Genomic DNA, 13,307 nt, shown 5'->3' with positions numbered 1-13,307 from the left:
TCTTTTAAGAGACTCCTGGACAGGTACATGGAGCTCAGAAAAATAGAGGGCTATGGGTAACTCTAATTTCTCAGGTACAGACATGTTCAGCACAGCTTTGTGGGCTGAAGGGCCTGTATTGTGCTGTAGGTTTTCGATGTTCTATGTTTTAAAGTAATCTTCATTCTTCACTCAGTGTGAAAAGTGCAAGTGTGAAATGAACTGCCAACAGAAGTGGTAGATGGTACAATGAAGTGGTAGATGAAGGTACAATGCCATATTTTAGGGAAGTTCGGATAGTATTTAGTGGTAGCATAGTGTTTAGTGCAATGCCTTACAGCATCAGTGATTAGGATTCAGTTCAGTAAGGAGTTTGTACATTCTCTATATCTGTGTGGGTTTCCTTCCACATTCCAAAGACGTACGGAAGGGTCAGGGTTCGTTAGTTTCGGGCGTGCAGTGTTGGTACTGGAAGCATGATGACACGTGCGGGCTGCCCCCGGCACATCCTCAGACTGTGTTGTTCCATAGCAGCAAAGTCCTTTAGGAGTGGCACAGGAGGACAGTAGTTGGTGTCATGCTTTACAGCGCCAGAAACCTGGGTTCAGTTCTCATCGTTAACCGTAAGGAATTTGTTTGTGCTCCCCATGACCACCTCAGTTCCTTCTGGGTGCGCTGGTTTCCTCCCGAATTCCAAAGATGTATTGGTTAGTAAGTTGTGGGAATACGACGTTGGTGCTTGAACCATAGGGATACTGTTGGGGCTCCCTCCTCCCCCCCCCTTTGGTCATGGAGGCAGAAATGAAGCATTTCACCATTAAGTATCAATGTTTTAATGTTCGTGTGACAAGTAACACTAATCTTGAGAGGGATGTGATCCAGCTGCAGTAGTTGGGACTATGCAGAAGATCAAGTTGGCACAGACTAGATGGGCAGAAGGGACTACTTCTCTGCTGTAGTACTCTACGACTCTAATAACTTCAGTTGTCTTTTGGAGCATTGTGTAGGTGCTATATAAATGCAAGGTAGGAAGAACTGAGTCAAGAATATAGTCATTTGACCACATGGAGCCTCACAGGGATTTAGTTTGTTGCCAGTAACAAAATGCCACTCTAGACTCTAGAGATTCAATGCTTTGAGGCTTGTGATGTGGCAGGCAGTTGGGGAAATTGGCCAAATCCTTTCAGTTTAATTTACTTGACGGGGTTTGACAAAATCCTTTCGGTGAAATCTTACAGATCTCAACAGCACTGGAAACGTCAAAAGAGAAGATAAGAAAAGCAGGAGTTAAAATGGAAATCTACTGCGAGACTTCTCATTTTATAACTTGATCTCAGTAAATCAAAACAGATCTGTCCTACACGTATTTTAGCTTTGTTCTGTGAATAAAGAGTACAGTTAAGGTTTGGAGCTGGGGATATGCATTATGAAAGAGTAAAGAGGGTCTCATTTACACATTCTCAGATGTGCTTGGTTTGCTAATTATCTCTCGGGTTGCTTTGAATACTGATTCATAAACACTGTTTTGTCTCCTGTTGGATATAATCGTTCCGTGGGGATTTCTTGTAGGTAGGAACTATGTTGGCCCATGGTTTTCTGAATCTTCGCCCAGTCTCTGTCCTTGTGCATGTGCCCTCTGTCTGCTTCAGCCTTCTTTTGATTCCGAACATGTTTCATACTGTTCACTTGCCCAGTGACACTGGCAAAGCAAGGCACAAACATTTAGCACTGACTTCTTAACTGGGACTGAGGCATTTCTGAAAGATTCAAACAGTGAGTCACAGGGGAAGATTCTCTGCCAAAGCACACCAGCTAACTCAGAGTCACAAAGTCCTGTGTCCAGCCCAGAGCATGGGTCAGTTATTGGCTCATGTCTAGTTTTCAAAATCTGCGGACTTGGTAGAGAAATGGGATACGGAAGGAAGTGTGTGAGCCATAGCTGAGGTAGTTGCTCTGGATATCAACACAGAAAGACGTGGGAGCAGGAGGATTAGTCAATACGATGATTCAGGAAAATTAGACCATAAGGCCACAAGACATAGGAGCAGCAGAATTAGGCCATTCAGCCCATCCATTCCATCATGGCTGATTTACTATCCCTCTCAACTTCATTCTCCTGCCTTCTCTCCATAGCCTTTGACACCCTGACTAATCAAGAGCCTATCAACTTCCGCTTTAAATATACCCAATGTTTTGGATTCCACAGCCGTCTGTGGCAATGACTTCCACAGATTCTAAATGGATGTCCCTCTGTTCTGAGGCTGTGCTCTCTGATTCTAGGCTTCTCCACTACAGAAAACATCCTATCCACATCAATGAGATCACCTGTCATTCTTCTCCAGCGAGTGCAGAACTGGAGCCACCAAACGCTCCTCATACATAAACCCTTTCATTCCCAGAATCATTCTCATGAACCTCCTCTGGGCCCTCTCCAATGCCAGCACATCTTTTCTTCGATCAGGGGCCCAAAACTGCTCACCAAACTCCAAGTGCGGTCTGGCCAATGCCTTATAAAGCCTCAGCATCACATCCTTGCTCTTGTAGGCTGCTTAACAAGATGAAATCCATTACAGGAAAGATACTGAAATGGATAGAGGAGTGGCTGACAGGCAGGAGGTAGCAAGTGGGAATACAAAGGGCCTTTTCTGGTTGGCTGCCAGTGACTAGTGGTGTTCCTCAAGGGTCAGTGTTGGGATTGCAGCTTTTCACATTGTTTGTCAATGATTTGGATAATGGGTGATGGCTTTTGGGCAAAGTTTGCGGATGATACAACGATAGGTGGAGGGGTAGGTAGTGCTGAGGAAGCAATGTGATTGCAGTAGGACTTAGACTAATTGGAAAAATGGCAAGAAAGTGGCAGATGGAATAGTGTTCGGAAATATATGATAATGCATTTTGGTAAAAGGAACAATAGTGGGGGCTATTATTTAAATGAGAAGGTTCAAGCATCAGAGGTGCAGAAGGACTTGGGAGTCCTCATGCAAGACTCCCAGAAGGTTAGTTTACAGGTTGAGTCTGTGGTAAAGAAGGCAAACACAATGTTGGGATTTATTTTAAGGGGAATAGAATATAAAAGCAAGGAGATAATGCTGAGGCTTTATAAGACACTAGTCAGACCGCACTTGGAGCACTGTCAACAGTTTTGGGCCCCATATCTCAGAAAGGATGGGTTCTCCTTGGAGAGGGTCTCGAGGAGATTCACAAAGGTGATTCCAGGAATGAGGGGGTTAGCATATGAGGAGCGCTTGTCAACTTTGTGCCTGTACTCACTGGAATTTAGAAGAATGCATGGGGTTCTCATTGAAACCTACTGAATGTTGAAAGGATTAGATTGTGTGGTTGTGGAGAGGATGTTTCCTGTGGTGGGGGTATCCAGAACTAGAGGGCACAACCTCAAAATTGAGGGACCACCCTTTAGAACAGCGGTAAGGAGGAATTTTTTTTAGCCAGAGAGTAGTGAATCTGTGGAATGCTCTGCCAGAGTCTGTGGTGGAGGCCAAGTCCATGGGTATATTCAAGGCGGAAGTTGATCGTTTGCTGATTGGTCAGTGAACCAAAGGATATGGCGAGGAAGCAGCTGTATGGGATTGAGTGGGATCCAGGTTCAGCCATGATGAAATAGCGGAGCGGAATCAATGGGCTGAATGGCCTAATGCTGCTCCTATGTCTTATGGTGTTATGGTGGTCTAATCCTCCATGAGGTTGATTGTGGTGTTGAAAAAGCTAATAAACTTGCATTTCATTAGCACCTTTCATGACTACTGGATGACCCAAAGCATTTTCCAGTCAGCAGTGTATTTTCAGAAGCACTATATTAATTGATGGAATGTGTTCACTATGTGTGCTTGGCAATCAGCAAAGCAATAATGAATTGACGATATGTTTGACTGAGGGATAAATATTGTCCCAGGTCACTGGGGATGACTTCCCTACTTTTCTTCAGAGTAATGCTATTGAGTCTTGTCTGAATGGGTCTTGATTTAGCAGGTCGTCTGGATAATGATCACTCTGGCAGTCTGTTATTCCCTCTGGATTGCTTTGGTGCATCCGTTCAGGCAGATGGGAGTAAACACTGAGGGAAACTGGAGCTGGGGACCCTAAGGCACTTCTGCGTTATGTTCAATGCTGACTGGCAATGCCTGTGATGTCGCTGGTGCCAAACTGGATCAGTCTCTGCCATTCCTTTGGGTTCATCAGCTACGTGGAGGGGGGGAGGGGGAAGTCTGCAACATAGGCAACAGCTTGCTCTTCCAAATCGTACTGCCATGGCTTGCTTATCTTTAGACAGCTGGAACACAACATTCATGGTTGGCCCTGACCAACAGAGGGGCTCACTCAACCGTCCATATGCTTTTTATGTTCAAGCCCCTGTGTTGGAACCTGAAACAACAGATTCTGGCTCAGGCAAGGAAACAACTCATTAAAGCATCCAAGCCAGCTGTGAGGGAAGAAATTCAGAGATTCAAGGCACTTTGGGTGCAACAGAAATCTATTGCTGGTGCACTTTGGGTTGGAAAAAACATTGTTTTGTCACAGTTGAATCGTGCTGAATCTGTGACCTTGAGTGATGAGGGGTTCCAGAATGGTGCAGTACAGACAGAGGACTTTTCAGCTCAATATCCCTTGTCCTGCTTCTGTGCAATGCATCGTCTGCCCTGCTCTTACCTCAGAGCCTAACCAGCACTTCTCTTTATCCAACTCCCTTTCAGAGCTTGCTATTGACCGTGTTGCCACCACCCTTTAGGGAGTTGAGCATGGTTCTCTTCTTTTTCAAAGCCACCATTCATTATTGATCCCAAATTAACGATCAGTGATATAGAACAGCACAGTACAGCACAGGCCCTTCAATCCTACTCCGACCAATCTAGCCCTTCCCCAACATAGTCCTCCATTTTTTCATCCCTGTGCCTATCTAAGAATCTCTTAAATGGCCCTGATATATCTACCTCTAGTGCCACTCCTAGACAGTGCATTCCATGCATTTACTACTTTCTATGTAAAAAAGATGTTCAATATCCCAACACTGTTTTCCCCAACTTTGGTCTTTCAGAGCGGTAAGGGAATGGTGCAGGCTATCTCAGTTCAGGCAGTGGGACTCATTGAAGGTTAATCCAACCCATGTTAAGGTTCTGTGGAGAAGGACCACTGCCTAATCTCCTTCCATCACTGCACGTGCAAGGGCAGAGTTGGGTGGGGAAGTGCCTCAAACAGCAAAACAGTGCATCACCTCACAGAGCCATGGGCCAAGAGGGATATGCACTTCTTCCAAGTAGATTTTGGTAGTTGCCATATCTATGAATGTCAGTTGCTATGCTAAACACTGACTGCTTTTTAAAAATAGCTTTATTAGTAACACAAACATTGCAACAGTGAAATATGTTGTTTGCAATAACGACCAACACAGGTTGAGGAGGTGCTGGGACCAGTCCTCAAGTGTGGCCATGCTCCCAGTGTCAACTTTCTGCCCACATGTATATCTTTGGAATATGGGAGGAAAGCAGAGCACCCAGAGGAAACCGGCATGGTCATGGGGAGAACGTACATAGTCCATACAGACAGCAGCAGGAATTGAATGTGACTCCTTGGCGCTATAAAGCATTACACTAACTGCTGTGCTGGCCCTAAAGGACTTCATGGATATAAAACAATATTGTTCTTGGGTTATAAAAGACTTAGTATAGATGGACATATGTTTTATCAGTTATGAATTGAAATGAAGATTTTTTCTCCTTAATAAACTGTTTCTAAAGGGCAGCATTTCATCATTTTGATCTGCAATTTCAGCAGGATAAGGTGGTGCTTTTGGGCAGCATGGACAGAACAGTTGAAGTCCCATCTTTTCCATTTAATTGAGTCTGACTGCACAGTGACAGCTGAATATGTGTGATGTACAGTAATGGAAAGCTCAGGCTGATGAAGAGGGATAACTTGCATTGGCTAAGGTCACGATGTACACCTTACAGTGCGTGCTAGCAGAACTTAGCTTGTGTTCCCTCAAGTGTGGGACACTAACGGTGAAAATAATTCATGTGTTTAATAAGTGGAAAGGAACTATTTATTCTGGTAGAGAAATCCAGAGCAACAGCAGTTAAAATGAAAGCAATGAAGATCTGAAATGATCTTCATTGTAAAGCCGGTGAGATGGGGAATTGTTTCCAAACTGTGACTGGCAGGTCATAGGACCAACGTGAGTGAATAAACTATGGAACAACCTCGATTTACTTTCACTTTGCCCGTAATACTTCTGTCTGCTGGGTGAAAAAAAAAGATTCAGATATCAGAAATCCAAAATAGAAAAAACGCAGCAAGTCAGGCAGCATCAAAGGGGAGAGAAGGGTCACATTTCAACTCAAGGACCTTTCATCGTGACTGAAAAAGGAAAGCAGCATCTATCATCAGGGATCTATGCCAGCCAGGTCGTGTTCTCTTCTCACTGCTGTCATCAGGAAGGAAGCACAAAAGCCTCAGGAGACACACCACCATGTTCAGGGACAGTTATTACTCCGCAACCATCAGGCTCTTGAACCAGTGGGGTAACTTCACTCACCCCATCACTGAACTGTCCCCACAACCTATAGACTCACTTTCAAGGACTCCTCATCTCATGTTCTTAATACTTATTGTTTATTTATTTATTATTTTCTTCCTACGCTATATGTATAGTTTTTTGAATTTTGTGCATTGGTTGTTTGACCGTCCTGTCGGATGCAGTCTTTCATTAAATTTATTGTGCTTCTCCATATTACCATGAAAGCCCGCAAGAAAATTAGTCTCAGGGTTGACATATATATGGTGACATGTATGTACTTTGATAATAAATTTACAGTGAACGCTGAACTTTGAACATGAGAAAGCAAGTGTGTTTAAGTCTTAGAGAATGGAAGGAATATAGATAGTGAAGGGATGAGCTCAGACCAGTGGTTTGAGATGTGTCTATTTTAATGCAAGAAGCATCATGAACAAAATGGATCAGTACTTGGCGCTATGATGTTGTGGCCATTACAGAGACTTGGATGGCTCAGGGGCAGGAATGGTTACGTCAAGTGCCAGGCTTTAGATGTTTCAGAAAGGACAGGGAGGGAGGCAAAAGAGGTGGGGACATGGCACTGTTGATCAGAGATAGTGTCACAGCTGCAGAAAAGGAGGAAGTCATGGAGGGATTGTATACTGAGTCTCTGTGGGTAGAAGTTAGAAGCAGGAAGCGGTCAATAACTCTACTGGGTGTTTTTTATAGACCACCCAATAGTAACAGGGACATCGATGAGCAGATAAGGAGACAGATTCTGGAAAGGTGTAATAATAACAGGGGTGTCGTGGTGGGAGGTTTTATTTTCCCAAATATTGATTGGCATCTCCGTAGAGCATGGGGTTTAGATGGGGTGGAGTTTGTTAGATGTGTTCAGGAAGGTTTCTCGACACAATATGTAGAAAAGCCTGCAAGAGGAGAAGCTGTACTTGATCTGGTATTGGGAAATGAACCTGATCAGGTGTCAAGTCTCTCAGTGGGAGAGCATTTTGGAGATAGTGATCACAATTCTATCTCCTTTACCATAGCATTGGAGAGGGATTGGAACAGACAAGTTAGGGAAACGTTTAATTGGAGTAAGGGGAACTATGAGGCTATCAGGCAGGAACTTGGAAGCATCAATTGGGAACAGATGTTCTCAGGGAAATGTATGGCAGAAATGTGGCAAATGTTCGGGGATATTTGTGTGGCGTTCTGCATAGTTACGTTCCAATGAGATGGGGAATGGATGGTAGGGTACAAGAACCATGGTGTTCTTTCTTTCTTTTTCAATCTTTTTATTAGTTTCAGCATCATATACATAACAGAAAAATAGATACAGAGAAATTGGGATTGCATAATTGAAAAAATAGTTTATACAAATATAACCAATTGACGCATAATTCATGAGCGTTCCAAAATCTCAGAAAGTACAGCTCTAATATAAGGAAATATATGATAAAAATGGAAAAAATATCATGAGAAAAGAGGAAAAAAAGAAAAAAAAATTCCCCCCAAAAAGAAAAAAAAATCTAAACCAACTAAAGAAAAACTAAACTAACAAAAAGAAAAAGAATGGGCTATTATGATACCTCAGATAAGACCATTAGTGTTGTTAACTCCGCTCCTCTCCCCGTATATAGAATAACAAAATAGGATTGGAAAAGGCCAAATTACATCATATGAAAGTATTGAATAAATGGTCAGAACCATGGTGTTCAAAGGCTGTTGAAAATCTAGTCAAGAAGAAAAGATAAGCTTACGAAAGGTTCAAAAAACTAGGTAATGATAGAGATCTAGAAGATTATAAGACTAGCAGAAAGGAGCTTCAGAATGAAATTAGGAGAGCCGGAAGGGGCCATGAGAAGGCCTTGGTGAGCAGGATTAAGGAAAACCCCAAGACATTCTACAAGTATGTGAAGAGCAAGAGGATAAGGCGTGAGAGAATTGGACCAATCAAGTGTGACAGTGGAAAAGTGTGTATGCAACCGGAGGAGATAGCAGAGGTACTTAATGAATACTTTGCTTCAGTAGTCACTACGGAAAAGGATCTTGGCAATTGCAGAGGTGACTTACAGTGGATTGAAAAGCTTGAGCATATAGACATTAAGAAAGAGGATGTGCTGGAGATTTTGGAAAGCAACAAGTTGGATAAGTCTCCGGGACTGGACAAGATGTACGCCAGGCTACTATGGGAGGTGAGGGAGGAGATTGTTGAGCCTCTGGCAATGAGCTTTACATCATCAGTGGGGATGGGAGAGGTTTGGAAGGAACACAGAGTTACAGATGTTGTTCTCTTATTCAAGAAAGGGAGTAGAGGTAGCCCAGGAAATTATAGACCAGTGAGTCTTACTTCGGTGGTTAGTAGGTTGATGGAACAGATCCTGAGAGGCAGGATTTATGAATGTTTGGGGAGGCATAATATGATTAGGAATAGTCAACATGGTTTTGTCAAAGGCAGGTCATGCCTTATGAGCCTAATTGATTTTTTTGAGGAAGTGACTAAACACATTGATGAAGGAAGAGCAGAAGATGTAGTGTATATGGATTTCAGCAAGGCATTTGATAAGGTACCCCATGCAAGTCTTATTGAGAAAGTAAGGAGACATGGGATCCAAGGGGACCTTGCTTTGTGGATCCAGAATTGGCTGCCCACAGAAGGCAAAGAGTGGTTGTATATGGGTCATATTCTGCATGGAGGTCAGTCACCAGTGGTGTGCCTCAGGAATCTGTTCTGGGACCCCTGCTCTTCATGATTTTTATAAATGACCTGGATAAGGAAGTGGAGAGATGGGTTAGTAAATTTGCTGATGGCACAAAGGTTGGGGGTGATGTAGTTAGCGTGGACGGCTGTCAGAGGTTACAGCAGGACATTGATATAATGCAAAACTGGGCTGAGAAGTGGCAGATGGAATTTAACCCAGATAAGTGTGAGGTGGTTCATTTTGGTAGGTCAAATATGTTGGCAGAATATAGTATTAATGGTAAGACTCTTGGCAGTGTGGAGGATCAGAGGGATCTTGGGGTCCGAGTCCATAGGGCACTCAAAGCTGCTGAGCAGGCTGACTCTGTGGTTAAGAAGGCATACAGTGCATTAGCCTTCATCCACTGTGGGTTTGAGTTTAAGAGCTGAGAGGTAATGTTATAACTATATCAGACCCTGATCAGACCCCACTTAGAGTACTGTGCTCAGTTCTGGTCACCTCACTACAGGAAGGGATGTGGAAACTATAGAAAGGATGCAGAAGAGATTTACAAGGATGATGCCTGGATTGGCGAGCATGCCTTATGAGAACAGGTTGAGTGAACTCGGCCTTTTCTCCTTGGATTGACGGAGGATGAGAGGTGACCTAATGGAGGTGTAGAAGATGATGAGAGGCATTGATCATGTGGATAGTCAGAGGCTTTTCCCCAGGGCTGAAATGGCTATCATGAGAGGGCACAGTTTTAAAGTGCTTGGGAGTAGGTACAGAGGAGTTGTCAGGGGTAAGTTTTTTATACAGAGAGTGGTGAGTGTGTGGAATGGGCTGCCGGTGACAGTGGTGGAGGCAGATATGATAGAGTCTTTTAAGAGACTCCTGGATAGGTACATGGAGCTTAGAAAAATAGAGGGCTATGGGTAAGCCTAGGCAATTTCTAAAGTAAGTTCATGTTCGGCACAGCATTGTGGGCCGAAAGGCCTGTATTGTGTTGTAGGTTTTCCATGTTTCTATGTTTTTATAATAGAGAAAATGCTGGTGATACGGTACAGACCAACGTCATTTTAAAAATTACTTTAAAGTCCTGTAGTTAAAAACAGAAGAGTGAAAATGAAACTAATTAAAGCAGAAATGTACGCAGTCCAACATAATAGTTCAAGGAGATTTATTTGGATACTGGCCTCCATTTGTAGAACACTTCTGATTGTCCCACACAGGAGATTAGTGTGCAAACTTAAAGCACACGGTATTGGGGGTAAGGTATTGGTGTGGGTGGAGAGTTGGTTAGCAGACAGGAAGCAAAGAGTGGGAATAAACGGGACCTTTTCAGAATGGCAGGCGGTGACTAGTGGGGTACCGCAAGGCTCAGTGCTGGGACCCCAGTTGTTTACAATATATATTAATGACTTGGATGAGGGAATTAAGTGCAGCATCTCCAAGTTTGCGGATGACACGAAGCTGGGTGGCGGTGTTAGCTGTGAGGAGGATGCTAAGAGGACGCAGGGTGACTTGGATAGGTTGGGTGAGTGGGCAAATTCATGGCAGATGCAATTTAATGTGGATAAATGTGAAGTTATCCACTTTGGTGGCAAAAATAGGAAAACAGATTATTATCTGAATGGTGGCCGATTAGGAAAAGGGGAGGTGCAACGAGACCTGGGTGTCATTATACACCAGTCATTGAAAGTGGGCATGCAGGTACAGCAGGCGGTGAAAAAGGCGAATGGTATGCTGGCACTTATAGCAAGAGGATTCGAGTACAGGAGCAGGGAGGTACTACTGCAGTTGTACAAGGCCTTGGTGAGACCACACCTGGAGTATTGTGTGCAGTTTTGGTCCCCTAATCTGAGGAAAGACATCCTTGCCATAGAGGGAGTACAAAGAAGGTTCACCAGATTGATTCCTGGGATGGCAGGACTTTCATATGTAGAAAGACTGGATGAACTGGGCTTGTACTCGTTGGAATTTAGAAGATTGAGGGGGGATCTGATTGAAACGTATAAGATCCTAAAGGGATTGGACAGGCTAGATGCAGGAAGATTGTTCCCGATGCTGGGGAAGTCCAGAACGAGGGGCCACAGTTTGAGGATAGAGAGGAAGGCTTTTAGGACCGAGATGAGGAAAAACTTCTTCACACAGAGAGTGGTGAATCTGTGGAATTCTCTGCCACAGGAAACAGTTGAGGCCAGTTCATTGGCTATATTTAAGAGGGAGTTAGATATGGCCCTTGTGACTACGGGGGTCAGGGGGTATGGAGGGAAGGCTGGGGCGGGGTTCTGAGTTGGATGATCAACCATGATCATAATAAATGGCGGTGCAGGCTCGAAGGGCTGAATGGCCTACTCCACCTATTTTCTATGTTTCTATGTTTCTATGTTTTATGGGAGTACCATTATGCATGAACTGACAGTGAGAAAAAGGAGGAGATATTGGACATGCCAAACCCACTCAATGTAGTGGGTTTTAAAGTGGGGGTCTCGACTGTTTGAATATCAGGGAAGACTGAAACAGGTCTATGAATAAAGCATGTGGCATTGGAATAGTTCTTCCAAACAGACAATGTAACAATGCAGCAAATAGCCGCCTTCTGCATATCAGTCTCTGATGTTATGCCAGTGTTGTGAACTGAAACACCACTGCAGGCATTTTCGCTTACCCAGGGTTGGATGGCTGCACAGATGAGCAGTGAGTACATTGGTGTTCTTGCCTAGGAGCTTGCAGTTGCTACTGAGAGCCTGGAGTTGTATAGCCGAGAACGTTTCCTGACCCTGGCCATTTGTAATGCAGAGTGGGGAATCAGCCTGCCCAGCACTGCAAAGGTACCAAGCTTTTCCCTGAAGACATCATGTCTCCTTTCAGTCGCCTGGTTTTCTGAGGTTATGATTAAACCTGTAAGGCAGGTCATATTAATCTCTGGTCAAGTAGCTGACCTGCCTCCCATATGACTTGCCAGAGGCCACTGCTTTTCATAGCAACTTGAGAATATTTGTAAGGAGCTGAGAACAGCTGGACATCGTATTGTTGGTGCTGAGTTCTTCCAGATAGGGTTGTTTGTGTGAGCTATCTGTAACTTCCCCGACTGATTCAGCTGCTGCCTGTTCTGTTCAGTGTCATGGCACGGGTTCATTGGTGTCACTGAGCATTGAAGGGTATAAACCTGCTTACGTTGCAAGCACAAGAGATTCTGCAGGTGCAGGAACTCCAGAGTAACACACAGAATGCTGGAGGAACTCAGCAGGCCTGGCAGCAGCCATGGAAAGGAATAAAGAATTGATGTTTCGGGCCGAGATTCTCGGTGCAAAACGCTGTCTCTTTATTCATTCCCAAAGACGCTGCCTGAGTTCCTCCAGCATTTTGTGTGTGTTGCTCTTAAACTGTAAGAGCTTCTGTGCTTTTTTAAATATGTACATACATTGAGGTCAACTACCTGGATGTAAACATCTAACATTATGGAGCAATATTGGTTTTCCACAATAAAACACTGCATTTTGAGCATTTAGATATGTTTATAGAGTCATAGAAAAGTACAGCATAGAAACAGGCCCTTCAGTCCATCTAGTCCATACCAAAACCATTTTAATCCTCTTACTCTCATCGACCTTAGCCCTCCAGACCCCTACTATCCATGTACCTATCCCAACTTCGCTTAAACATTGAAATTGAACTTGCATCCACCACGTGCACTGCCAGCTTATCCCACACTCTCACAACCCTCCCTCTCAGTGAAGAAGTTTCCCCTCATATTTCCCTTAAACTGCTCACCTATCACCCGTAACCAATGACCTCTGGTTGTACTCCTACCCAACCTCAGAGAAAAAAGCCTGCTTGCATTTACCCTATCTATACCCCTGATAATTATGTATCCCTCTTGTATATCAAATCGCCTCTCAATCTATGGAGAAAACAGCTAAAAATTCTCCGGTCTTTTCATGCATTCTGTACATTATATTGTGTCAAATCTGAGATTAAGTACTTAATCATTTGTCCTCCAAAAGAAGATTAATAATTATTTCTAAACACCTCCACTTTTCTTCAGCTGTATCTTATTGCAAGATCTAATAGTCAATATTAAGTTGCCAGAGTATCCATTTTTGTATTATTCTGTAAATAGAACCAAAGAGATA

General features: G+C 43.6%; 1 protein-coding gene across 7 annotated transcripts in view; it reads left to right on the top strand.

The window, feature by feature from the left end:
- Window positions 1–13,307, top strand: part of plxna4 (plexin A4) — an 811,940-nt gene that overhangs the window by 325,062 nt on the left and 473,571 nt on the right. The gene's annotated exons all lie outside the window — the stretch shown is intronic.

Source organism: Mobula birostris, chromosome 23, assembly GCF_030028105.1.
Source record: "Mobula birostris isolate sMobBir1 chromosome 23, sMobBir1.hap1, whole genome shotgun sequence".
In the NCBI taxonomy this organism is placed as follows: domain Eukaryota; kingdom Metazoa; phylum Chordata; class Chondrichthyes; order Myliobatiformes; family Myliobatidae; genus Mobula; species Mobula birostris.
The sequence above is the reverse complement of the archived record's forward strand: the minus strand, read 5'-3'. Positions and strand labels throughout refer to the sequence as shown.